This window comes from Danio rerio, chromosome 12 (genome assembly GCF_052040795.2).
Source record: "Danio rerio strain M-AB ecotype USA chromosome 12, GRCz13ab, whole genome shotgun sequence".
NCBI lineage: Eukaryota > Metazoa > Chordata > Actinopteri > Cypriniformes > Danionidae > Danio > Danio rerio.
In genome coordinates this window covers 27,612,554-27,625,824 of record NC_141032.1, presented here as the reverse complement: position 1 = coordinate 27,625,824, position 13,271 = coordinate 27,612,554, and the positions used below count along the sequence as shown (strand labels likewise).

The 13,271-nt window shown below is 36.7% G+C and overlaps 1 protein-coding gene across 17 annotated transcripts in view; it reads right to left on the bottom strand.

The window, feature by feature from the left end:
• LOC147834477 (uncharacterized) overlaps positions 1 to 13,271 on the bottom strand; it is a 119,227-nt gene that overhangs the window by 105,011 nt on the left and 945 nt on the right. For all 17 annotated transcript variants that reach the window (XR_015504159.1, XR_015504158.1, XR_015504160.1 and 14 more), the window contains exon 4: positions 9,193 to 9,360. The gene's annotated coding sequence lies outside the window, so the exon portion shown is untranslated. The remainder of the gene's footprint in view (positions 1 to 9,192; positions 9,361 to 13,271) is intronic.

Below are 13,271 nucleotides of genomic sequence, written 5' to 3'. Positions count from 1 at the left end.
GATTTTGGCGTACTATATAGTATGGAAGTATGAGGTTTCAGACGCAGCCCCTGATTAGTTTCATCAGCTGTGTTTGATTAGGGTTGGAGCAAAACTGTGCAGAGCTGCAGTCCTCCAGGAATCGAGTTTGAAAGCTCTATGCTTTAGAGCAAGTTCCATCATCTGGCTCCTGTCCAGCAGACCATCCCTATTGAACCCTGCTCACAATGTTCTTGTTCAGACCAGTCAGATCATTCTTTACAGTTTCAAGAGTCTTTAACCTGCTCCTCTAATTCACAAGAGATAGTCCTGCTGCCACTGCATACACATACTTACTCCAGAAACACATGGACACAGATAGACACATAGCTGAAGCATCAACACACAAAGAGAGCCTCTTAGATGGAGCGGTGCGGCATCCACAAAGCGCTCAGAACAGTGCTGTGATTCATCTTCTTATCGCTATCCAGAGGCCTGTGAATGGGCTGCTTCAGAAGAGCGAGGACTCTGGGTAATCTGACTCGCCGCTGTTTATCTCTGGTTTGGTGGGAGGGGGGATGGTGGCACAGGCCCACTGAGTGGTGTGGGCAGGCAGGAAGGGGGTCAGGAGCCAGATCCGGGCACATTGGGGAAGCTGGTGTGCTGGGGCTGACAGCTGCAGATGACGCTGAGTGATGTAACCCCAGTGGGCTGCAGATGTGGAAGAACACAGGAAACGGCTCAGAGAGCAGTGTCATTGACCCTTTCCCCACTGCCCCTTGCCCTCTCCAGGTGGACAGACCAAAAACGCCTGCTGAGCGACCAGCACTAGCAGAGCTGCCGGCAAACAGGGTCACTTCCCCACACAGGACTCATCCCTCAACGCTGGAAAGGACATAGGAAACTAGCTGTAGCAAAGCACTGGTGTAAGACCATAAACACAGATGAACAGCAACCCCCACTCCCGAACTCTTTTACGCTTCCAAAAGGGATGACGTTCATCTTTTGACAAAATTGTGGAAAGATGGCAGAGATATAGCGTTAAGAAGAGCTGTCCAGAAAAGTCCTTCATGTTTCTATGGGGTCCTGGAGTGGTCAGTGAGAGGAGATGTCAAAAAAAAGCAAAGAGTAAAACAATTCAAGCATTTATTCACCCCAAAGTAAATATTCTGTCAAAATTTACTCATCCCAAGAGGTTCTGTCCAAACCTATATGAAATTTGTTTCTCTTTGGAGGGCAAATGGAAACGGGAAATATTGCCTTTTAAAGTCTATTCACCAAAATCTCTAATGCTTCAAATACATTAAAAACTCAGAATGAGTGGCTTAATCCAAGTCATCTGATAAGAAATAAGAGATAAGTGATTTATATTAGACTTTTATTTAAATGTGAACATTGATCTGCAAACAATGTTTGTAGCATTTACATTTGGGCACAGAAGCTTTCCTGATTGCTTGATGCTTAGGAACAACACAGGCTCATTGTAGATAAGCACCCCTGCCTACAGTTCTGGAGAGTGCAAATTATGTACCCAGAGGTACAAATGGCTGCATTCCATCTTTAAAATAAACACTACAGGGCGGTATGTCTTTGTATGGATTTCTTTTTTTCAGTTTGTCCAGTTTGTCCAGCAGCTCGCAGCATACGCTGATGAACTTTGGATGTGGAGCTGAGTTGACTGTGATTACAGGGTTTGAGTCAGTCAAAGAACGGTTCCAGTGAGCAGGTAAAACAAAAGCAAAAAATAAAGAGAAAGAGACAGACTAAAACAAGTAAAATCGTGCATCCGCAACTGCTTTTCTTTTTCTAGATTGTTTTTAAAAACACTATCGGTTGGGTTTAGGGAAGGGAGTGGGTGGGTCAGTTTGTCAGTCAGTTAGTTGACAGCAAGCTGGCCTGGAGTGTATATTGGGTCCTCTGGTGGATGTAAGCGTGAAGTGGACATGCAAGAGAAATTTGAGATGATCAAAAAGCATGCATAGTGACCTCTGGTGGATTTGCAAAACAAAAACTACGAGAAAACATACTTCTGGCTTCATATTTCACAGAAATACAGAAATGTAGGCCTGGGTTGCTTAAGAGCCACTAAGAGTAATTTGTGGGTATCACTTGAGAACAAGTTTGAATTCCACAAGAATCAATGAGGTTTAGTGTCATGAATCAAATAGTTATAATTGAGCTTATGTTTATGTTATCTGATCAATGTCTATATGTGATCGTGTCCCAATTGAAGACTTTAAACAAGCTGATTTGTCAGTTTGTTTGTTTGTTCTACTTTTTTTTCATTCATTCATAAAATAATCATAAGTTCTTTTGTATTTTCCAAAGATGTAATTTGGGTTTGGAATACGAGGCTAAATGAAAAGTTTCAGTTTTAATTCGGGAGTATCTTATGTTAGTTAATTTGGGAGGAACTAACACAATTATTTTATTATTTTTATCTCAGCATAGAATAACACTATTTGTTAAAATTGTTAAAATATAAAACAACAAAACCAGTTGCAAATTACTACGATTTTATCACTGATAACTATGAAATGTGCAAAAATAGTGTTTTTTAAAAATAGTGTATTTTATTTTGTCTAAATAAATGCTTCAAAATGAACACAAAAAGAATATTTAGTATTAATACAATAGGCCTTATCATACACCCGGTGCAAAAGGCCCAAGACTTGTTTCCACAATTCAGATCAACGCAACCCTAATTTTCTTGTTTTTCGCCACGTTGTTTAAATAGCAAATCCATTTGCGCCACTTTGCAGACTCATGGGTGTTTGGTCCAAAAAAGAGAACTAAAACTATTCAATAGACTGGCTAAAAGCAGGTCTAAAGTTCAGCGCAAAGCATGTTATTTGTGCACCTTAAAAGCTTACACATTGCTTAATACACACAGGATGTACAGCAATACACAAATATCTTTACAGATGAAAAAAACTAAATTATTAAAATACTTTAAAAATATTACTTTCTACATAACTATAAAAACCACTGCCTCCATCGGGGGGGGCTTTTTTAGATTATTCATGACAATTTGCTTTGATATAATGTTATTATTATTAGTAGTAGTATTTATTAAATGCATATTTATATTTGTTTTATTACAAAACAAGCTTAGACTTGTCCACCTGTCAGGTTTTGGACCATATGGGGCATAGCATTGGATATAACAGTTGTTTGACCACACTTCGTTATTATTGTTTATTTATTAGTTTGCTGGAAATTAGAACTGAATTTAGAAATAGTTTTTAAACAAATCTTTGTTCTTAATAAACAAAATTTATTTTGTAGGCAAATGGATGATGTGCGTAGGCCTACAGAACATTTCTTTATCCACAAAAGAGAGAAAGTGAAAGTAAAGGCCAAACGGAGGAGGCTCATTCTCTCATTTTTGTACTGCAGGTGATCTGTTTAACTGTTTCTCGCTAGTGAATCGTTCAGATTTTCCACTTACAAAATCTGCCATGTAAATAGCAAATGTAAAAAAATTGCAAAAATGACTCTTAAATGGAAATGCCTTTGTGCTCTGCACTTCAGATTTTGCCCCTAGATTGTTAAAATAGAGCCCAATAACTCATTAAACCAAAATTACAATATGATCAAACCTTACAATAAGATACTTCAAATGAAATGTTGCCAAACACACTTTTGGCTTATCTCAATTTTAAAGTTTTCATGAATCATTACTTGCCTTTTTAATACATTATTTTTAATAAAGCTGCTTTACAAAAATCTCTGTAAAGTGCTTTTAAAATAAAACTGATTTTGAAATGATTACAATAAATACAAACATAATGCAAATAGTCTAATATCGGCCAATAAATTAATATGGTACTGAAATATCATGTTTGCAACAGGCAGCGCTATCACCTGGAAAGCCCTTTACCTCTTCAACATATTTCTGCTCAGGTTATCTGTGTGCCCTCTTTCTATTCACAGTGAGTCAAGATATGGAAAACAGGTCAGCTTTGATCGGAGAAATACTGCCAAACTACCATTTCACTGACAGGCTGCATTACGCTACATTAGGTGGAAGGTATTTGAGGGTGCTGTTTTATCCCACGTCAACTTCTCAACTGAGCTTCTATCACCAGCATTTTACAGCCAATAAACAGTTTCCTCTTTAGCTCTAGTGGCATCTATAACATTTAACAGATGGGTTCAACATATGCAGCTTTGGCGAAGAGCTCAAACCACAGCTATAAGCCTTAAAGGGATAGTTCGCAAAAATATATTCTGTTAACACTTATTCAAATTTGACTCCTTTCAAACCTGTATGGCTGGAGCTTCTTCTGTGGAAAACCTACATATTTTGAAGAATAGAGGTAACCAAACAGTTTTCATGACCATTTACTTCCATTTCCGGATCAAAAATGACTTAGTCATCCGTCAAAATGACTTGTTTTTGTTCCCAAGAAAGTGGTGACTGATTTTTTGTGGCACGAACTATGTCTCAGAAATGGTAAAATTCTACAATGCAACACTTGCAGTGATAAAATAAAAAAGATCTCTTCTAGGTACACAATTGTATGAATAATCATTGTTTGAATAGAAAGAATGTTCTACCTTACTGTTTTATAAAAAAGTAACCATTTAATGCTTTTAATGGATATAATAATGAAAGTGGTTTTGTCAGAGGCTTTTATTGTACAGCCAGAAATGTGTGAAGCTTTAATTGTTTCCAGATGTAGTGGACTTTTTAAAAGTACTGCTGGTCTGGCTTCAAACAAGTGTGTTTTTGGAGGTAGAAAACTCTATCAAATGAATCAAACTACAACCAGATTCAATCAATATCAAACTCAAGGAACTCCTATACAAATAGACAATCTCAATCTGACCTCATTTGCTGTCTGAAGCAGCCTTTCAGGTAAAATGCTAATGCATGATTAAGCACGAAAGGCATTCAATGAACAATAACATGTGAAGCAAACAAGTATTAATCTCTGCTAAAATGTTGGATTCAAAATCAAAGTTTATTGCTAAATTCATAATTTCCTGCTTTGATGTGAAATTGTTAACAACATCACTGGCCTCAAAATGAAAATGATGCCAATATGCTTTGCTGATAAAATGACATGTTTATTACACGCCTGCAATCATTCCTGTTTGTAAGGAGTGCCAGTGATAAGATCATATCAGCAGTGTATCACTCATCAAGCTAACTTTTAGATTTAGACGCACTGTTTTGGATTGCTGCCTTGGACTTGATAGTGTGAGTACATGTTAGAGTAATAAAATGAATGCAAACACAAATAACACTTCTACTTGTGTCATAAAATCAGTTTATTTTGTTATCAAAAACTCTGCTATCAATTACTCATACTTACCTTGCTCTTCTGTTGAACACAATGTAAGATTTATTAAATAATGCATTGACTTTCATTATATATATATTTTTTAATTATTTATTTTTCCAATAATCTGTAAACCGTGGAAACGATTCAGCGACAGCTCTTAAAAATGACTTGTTTTTGTTTGATGTCTATGACTTTGAAAATTAAAATATTCCCATATTACTGACATGCTGTTTTTCGTTGATATGAATTTGCCTGTTATTGCTTCCAAAATAGCAGACACCATCATACCAATTGTTCGTGCCTTCTTTAAGTTTTTAAAAAAAAATTATTGTAGGCATCCTGCATAGTTCGATTGCACAGTTCTGATTGGGCAGAACAAAAGTGTGCTCACTCAATTGGCTAGTAAGACTATCACACACAGACAGCAGTCACACATTTGCTCTGGGCGGGGAAAATTAAATTACATATCGCAGCCTCTTGCAATTTAACCACAACGTTTCAAATTGCAATTCGATTAATCGCACAGCCCTATTCAATAGAATAAATAATAAACTTTTTTGGGTGAACTATCCCTTTAAGATGGTTATTATAGCTTCAATTTTGCTCAAACAATTTACATAGCCCTTATTTATTACTGTTCTGAGTACGATATTTCAGATCTCTACGCACAGTTTAGTTCTCAATACAAAATAAATTCTTTTTTTTTCGCTTCGGCTTATTCCTTTATTCATCAGGGGTCACCACAGCCACCGCCAACTTATACAGCATATGTTTTACACAGCGGATGCCCTTCCAGCTGCAAACCAGTACTGGGAAACACCCATACACTCTCACATTCACACACACACTCACATACATACACTTAGGCCAATGAGTTTATTCAATTAATACTGACCTACTGATTGAACTGTACAGACTGAAATTGTTGAAATATTTGTCAATTGAATGTATTTGCACTACCTTGACAAAAGACCTGTTCACACCGAGAATGCTGTATGAAGATGACAATAACAACTATTTATTTGCCATCCACATTATCACAATCAGGCGATGTGATGAAGCAGTGGGTAGCGCTGTCACCTCACAGCAAGAATGTCGCTGGTTTTAGCCTAGTCTGGTCAGCCGGCATTTCTGTGTGGTGTTTGCATGTTCTCCCCGTGATCATGTGGGTTTCCTACAGGTGCTCCGGTTTCCCCCACAAGTCCAAAACTGTACACCATCTAAATATTAGCAGTCTTTCTTATCACCACCTTTTTTTGGTAGTTAGTCAGTGTATAACAACGGTACAAATCAGATACTAGAGCTTCAACTGTTTTTCTTCCAGTGCTACATAGTATAGTCCAAGTAGCTCAACAGGTGGTAGCAATATGGATTCAATTATCAAAGAAAACACATAGTGATACTGATAAAATATGTATATCGAATACACTTCAGGTTGCCTTAGATAAAAATGTCTTTCAAGACTGAACACAGTATCGTAAAAGCTGAGTTACCTCATTTGTTTCATTTTTTCCAGTTTGAGCTTAAAAAAAAGAAAAAAGAAGAAACATTATACCACATTGATGATATCTAAGATAAATAGAGGAATGTAGCCACTGATGCTTAAGATAATCATATGAAGCAGGGAGTATTATTCTGCAGAGCTCTTCCTGTCTTGGGTGAGTCTCTGACCGTGCTTTGGCTGCAATGTTTGTCCGAGTCAGCTGGCCATCCAGCACCATGCTCTCAGATAACACTTGACTCCGGAACGTTCCACCACAGGACGCCTGCTTTGTTGAGTTTATAGTGATTACTGAGGCGATAAGAAGACCCCTGTGGGCAGTGAGGCTCAGTTGTACCTCACTCCTCCAGCAGGCAGCACCGGGCTGACTTCACAGCCAAACCCTTACACTGATGCACAGAATGAGCTGATCTCTCTGAAGGCACAAAGCAAAACAATGCTTGTCCATACAGGGTTTGGAAACCAACTAATGTAGACCATGAAGCTAAAAAGAAGTTTCTTTAAATGCCCTATGGCACAACTAGTTATAAAAACAACTTGTGTTTTCCTTGCCTGAATGTCCTGTGACATGAGACCACCCCCTAGTGGATGAGGGTGCCATGTCAACTATAATGAAGGCTGCTGTCTAACCTTGGGCACATGCCCAAAAGCCAGATTTTATGAGTTAATGAGTAACACAATCACATTCATTGCCCTATTTCTCATTAAACCAACCTATCTGTTCAAAAAATAAATAATCCTCCTGAGCTTTTATTAGCGCGAGCTCTACTGGCATTTTATTTGAAGTGAGAGGAGTGTTTTCACTGTAGAACTCCTTAAATATTTGGAAAGCTTACTTTACCCTGAACTTGGCTCAGGCCTCCTTCTTTCATTTCTCTTCAAATATTTATCTGCTGTCCAGCAGCTCGCCAGCAAGATCGGCTTTGCCTCAACTTTAGCTCAGAGGAACCAAGTATCTCTCTTGAGCTGTCATGAATCAAAATTTCTCATTCTGAGATGCACTTGTATATGTAGGCTACCATGAAATTTTGGGTTGCTAAGATTTTAATGTTTTTGACAGAGGCCTCTTTTCTTAAGCTTTTCAAAGATGCACTTATTGGATCAGCAATAATGCTAAATTGTTTATTAGTATTTTAGATCATTGTGATATGGTATTTTGCTAAAGTAACTTTAATTTAAGTTTGAAATGTTTTGATTCTAGTAAACAGAACATTCTGAGCAGCATTTAGTCGAAATAGGATTTTTTTATGTGTTACTTTCCTTAAAAAAAAAATCTTACCAACAAAAAGCTTTTGAACAATCGTGTAAAGTGTTTTTTCAACAGGAACAGTGTTTCCAGTAAAAACAAGAGCATAAAAGAGAAATGTCATAAAATGTCACACTAAAACTTTAAAAAGCATGATCCGGCTCCCACAGTCTCTGCCCACGCAACAGATTCTGAACACCTGTCATCCCCATTTCTCATACTTGCGCAATATTCCATTATATAACACAAAAAGTTTTGTTTACATTGCAGTAAATGCAGTGATATCCAATGCACTATGAAGGCCTACTGTAGACAATATTTTATTCAACAAAACGTGTGAAATTCTGGGCAGCTTACTGTTTGGTAGCCAGGGGAAAGAGCAAAAGAAAAACTCCAAATGCTTTTGAGTACCACAAATGAATTGCACGTTCCATATAGTATACGCAATCCATGGCAAAACACAGTGTGTAAAATAAGAACATAATTTGATATGCAACTGAAATTCTACTGCATATGTGGCATCTGGCACCCCTTGTTGGCCAACTCATACAGCTATCTATAGGAGTGTAGTACTCTACACTTCAACCATAAGTTGCTAAACAAGTCAGTATATTCCATCAACTGATGCTTAAACCATCTGTGTGCATCGAGAGTAAACAGCCTGCAAACGAAACCTTGGACCTGAAGAACCAGCCTGGGATCAGCAGGAAATTCAATCGCATCTCTTCTCTCTAGTAATTCAATGAAAACATACTTAAAGCGGGCCTATGTTTACTTGAGGTAGTCACCCCCCGTTTTGCTCCTCTCTTCACCTTACCTCACCTCCCTGACCCACCAGTTCATCTGCCTTTATTAGACTGCAGCTATTTTTAAAACTGGGTCCGTGTTTGCATGAATACTGTTACGAGAGGCGACTGAGACAGCTGTATACTGTAGACAGACCCTTAAGCATGTGTGTGAGCACTCTCAGGTGGCATTACATACAAACTCAAACTAACACCACGTTCAGACTGAACATGTTTTGTCTGTCACGTAAGTCAGTGTATTTGTAAATCCAAAATTTGTGTCATGTTGTGGAAAAGAAACATGCCAGACTACACAACGCTTTCTGAGAAATCATCTCTTGCTGTTGCCTAACGACGTGCATGAATAAAGGCAAGAAGCAAATTTCGAAAATACGATTGTAGACAAACCATGAGGGCGGCACGGTAGCGCAGTGGGTAGCGATGTCGCCTCACAGTAAGAAGGTCGCTGGTTCAAGCCTCGGCGCGGCGCGGCTTTGATTGGTTGCAGCTGGAAGGGCATCCACTGCGTAAAACATTTGCTGGATGAGTTGGTTTTTCATTACGCTGTGCCAGCCCCTGATTAAAAAAAATGAATGAATGAATGAATGAATGACTAAATGAAGGAATGAATGAATGAATGAACCATGAATAAACCTAATAGGGCAGGAAGCTTGTTGACAAAGATTCACAAACGAATTCAATGTTACAACACCAATACAAAATACCAATAATCTTAATATCAACATGTTTGAAAGCTGTGTATTATAAAGTTTCTGTGTGCTCTTGCTGGTACAGTATGTGTCACAGATATGACAAACCTGGGGTCTGTAGCATGAAGATGGATTAGCTGGCCCATTGTTATGTAAAAAACTAAGTACTGGGAAGTATCTAGCAACAAGTAGCGATGCAATGTAACTACATTTTCAGTAAAATGCTAATAAAATGCTAAAATTAGTACATATATTATTCCAACAACTGTTAGTTAACAGTAAGAACTCCACTCTGTGAGGGTTTTTTTTTCAGATGCTTGTCTTACGTGACATAATGACATTCAGGACTCAGGAGTGAGTTAATATTTGTTTCAGTCTGGCACACCTATAAATATTACTTTTAGACCCTTTTTGCAATTGTTTGTTATTGCAATGTTAAATGTGTTGAAATTTTTACTTGTTAATCACTATGTGTAATAAAACAAAATCAGGCTGATATCATGTAGTCTGAACACATTAGACTTGCTATATTTGTGACATCTGTCCACATTATTTTACAGCATGGAAGGATATTTATCTGTGACTGTCAAGAAATAAATTCTTCAGATTCTTCACCTGGTATAATTAAATCACTAGATGACTACTTGTACTACAAAACTGGAGTGATTATTATTATAGTGAAACTAAAAAATAAAACAATAGCCTAGTGGTTAAGTGCGTGGACATATGGCACCAAGGTGCTCACGGCGACCTAAGTTCAATTACTGGCTCGAGGTCCTCTTTCTGCTCCCAATGTTTTCCTGTCCTATCACATTAAAGGTGAAAACCCCTAAAAAATAATTATGATATTCGTTTAATTAAGATATTCGTTCATTGCTCTTCACTCACTGACTGTTTCAACTCGTTGTTATTGACAGTGAATCTGCTCTGAATAAACAAATTAAACGGTTTGGAGTCATTTTGAGGTTTTTATTTTTGCACTGACAGGGCCTCCTCTTAGAGTTACTTAGGGCCCTCAGAAGTCTAGGATCAGCTCTGCAACACATTGAAGTTACAATTAGCTGCAGTCACTTTTACATTAAAAATAAGATGGAATTAACAGCGCACTCAAAACATTTCATCCTTGAGATGCAGCAACAGACAGCAGTAAAGTTCATTTAAAATGTGTTGACTGATATGGAGCGTTTTATTTTTGGCTCAGATTACAGATGGGATCCAATCAGAAACAGGAATATGCATTGGCACATTATACAACTACCGCTAATTAAAAATAGGATTGATGGAGGCACATATTTTAGTGCAGGGTCAACCCAGCTACACACATGCCACAGCAGCCTCAACAGATCTCATATTTGTCCCAGAGGAAACAAATGTTCTGCTGAAGCATGGGGAGTTCCCAGTGCAGTGATTACAATGTACCAGATCGCCAAGAGCAGTATACAATTAACTCATTTGGCTTCTGCTGCAGTGCTTTCCAGCTGTACACTTTACAAACCTCAGTTACTTCCCTCCCTTCCTACCTCCATTTTTCCCTTCTCTTTCTACACTCAGCCCTCTGAAGTTTTAGTTACTATATTTAAGAACCTGGAGAGACAAAAGAGTTTTCATGTTTTGGAGAGGAAACCAGTCTCATGCCATAATCTGAAAATGAGAGAGTTGATGTGTCACACTCATTTTTGTTGTGAGGATGCAGACGGATGCTATAAAGGTCTGCTGAGGTGTCAGCGTACGAGTTCTAATAAAAGTTATCATGATTCGCACAATAATTAACACAGGTGTTTTCATACTGCACATAACAGCTACACATATAACACTGTATATAGTAATATATCTGTACATACACATGTTGATTTGTATATTTGCATTCACTACTTTACTACTAATTTTAAAAAATATTTATTATGTGTTTTTTGTCCTCTCTCTGTACTTCTGTTGCACTGTAGAAGCTCTGTTATGAAAATGTAATCCTTATACGTGTGAACATGTCAATCAAGCTTTCCAAGGCAATAAATAATTTCTGATTCTGATTCTGTACTGGGATCTTCAGATTTAAATGAGTCCTCAGAATCTCAATCCATACAAAATGTCAACAATGCTAATTAGTGTTCATTTGTTTAGCTGCAGATATTGACTAACTCTCTAACAGCTAAATCTATAGTCCATTTCCTTTTAATTATAAAAACATCAATCATCCATATTACTAGAAAGGGAAAATACACTGTAAAAGCATCCGTAAACTAGCATTTTTCAATATTTTGTGATTAATGTTATTATTTATTTATTTATTTTATGCTTTTGAATTCATTATGGCACCTTAATCTTACAAACAACAACTTTTATTAATATTTTTAATGGTTTAAAGTGGTGTGTTGACAGAGATCAAGGTGCCATGCAATTCACAACTGTAAAAAAATAGAAAACATTTGTGAATCACAAGATAGAAACCATTAATTAGCAGATATTTTTTACAGTTTAGAAATACAGAGAAATACTAAATAATTGCCATCTGGCTTAAAGCAAAAAAGAAAGTACACTGCTGCACACAGATAAATAATATGAAAAAAATGCAGTGCTTAGGTTTATAAAAAAACAAAAATTTTTGAAGCATATCTAGACTGCACATCATTTTAAAACTACTAGATGTAACAATTTTAGGGCAAACTTTATGGTGGCTTGAGAAGTAGTTTATTTAGTTTGAAAAAGTATCAAGTTGGCTAAAATAAGGTTTAAGATTCCTGCAGACAACAATGTAACCACTTTAAAGACTAAAGCAAATCAAAGTAAAAAGATTTAGAGTTGATCCCTGTGTCTGTGATCAGTAATAGCATGACACTAGCATGATTCTAGCATGAATCTGCATGTTTATAGCATGTTTATAGCATAAATTAGCATGTTTCTAGCATGTTTCTAGCATGAATTTGCATATTGTTAGCATGATTTCAACATGATTTAGCCTGTTTCTAACAAAAATTTAGTTGTGGTTAGCATGACCCTAGGATGAATTAGAATGCAATTAGCATTATTCTAACATGGATTTGCATGTTATTAGCATGTTTCCAACATGAATTGGCATGTTTATAGCATGATTCCAACATGAATTAGCATGTTTCTAGCATGAACTAGCATGTTGTTAGCATGATTCCAACATGAATTAGCATGTTGTTAGCCTGTTTCTAGCATAAATTAGCATGTTGTTAACATGATTCCAACATTAATTAGCATGTGGTTAACATGATTCTAGTATAAATTATCATGTAATTAGCATTATTCTAAACTGAATTAGCATGTTGTTAGCATGATCCCAACCTGAATTAGCATTTTTCTGTTTTTTATGCTTTTGAATTCATTATGGGACTTAAATCTTACTTCCAACAACTTTTAACCTTCTAAAGTTTGAAAAAGTAACTTTTATTAATATTTTAATAGTTTTAAGTGCTATATTGACATAAATCAAAGTGCATAATGCAATCCACAACTGCAAATATATGGAAAAAAGTTGTGAATCACAAAATAGAGAAACCTTAAGATATTGAGATGTTTTTTACAGTATAAATATACTGAGAAATACTAAATAATTGGCATCTGGAGTCAAGCAAAAATAAAGCACATTGCTGCACACACATAAATAATATAAAGAAATGCACTGCTTAGGTTTATAAAAAATATGAAGCATATCCAGAATGCACAACATTTTCAAAATATACACTGACAATCTTATGGGAATTGTTGTGTTGTAAGTATAACATGTTTGCTAAACCTGAGAGAAGAAAATGGCAT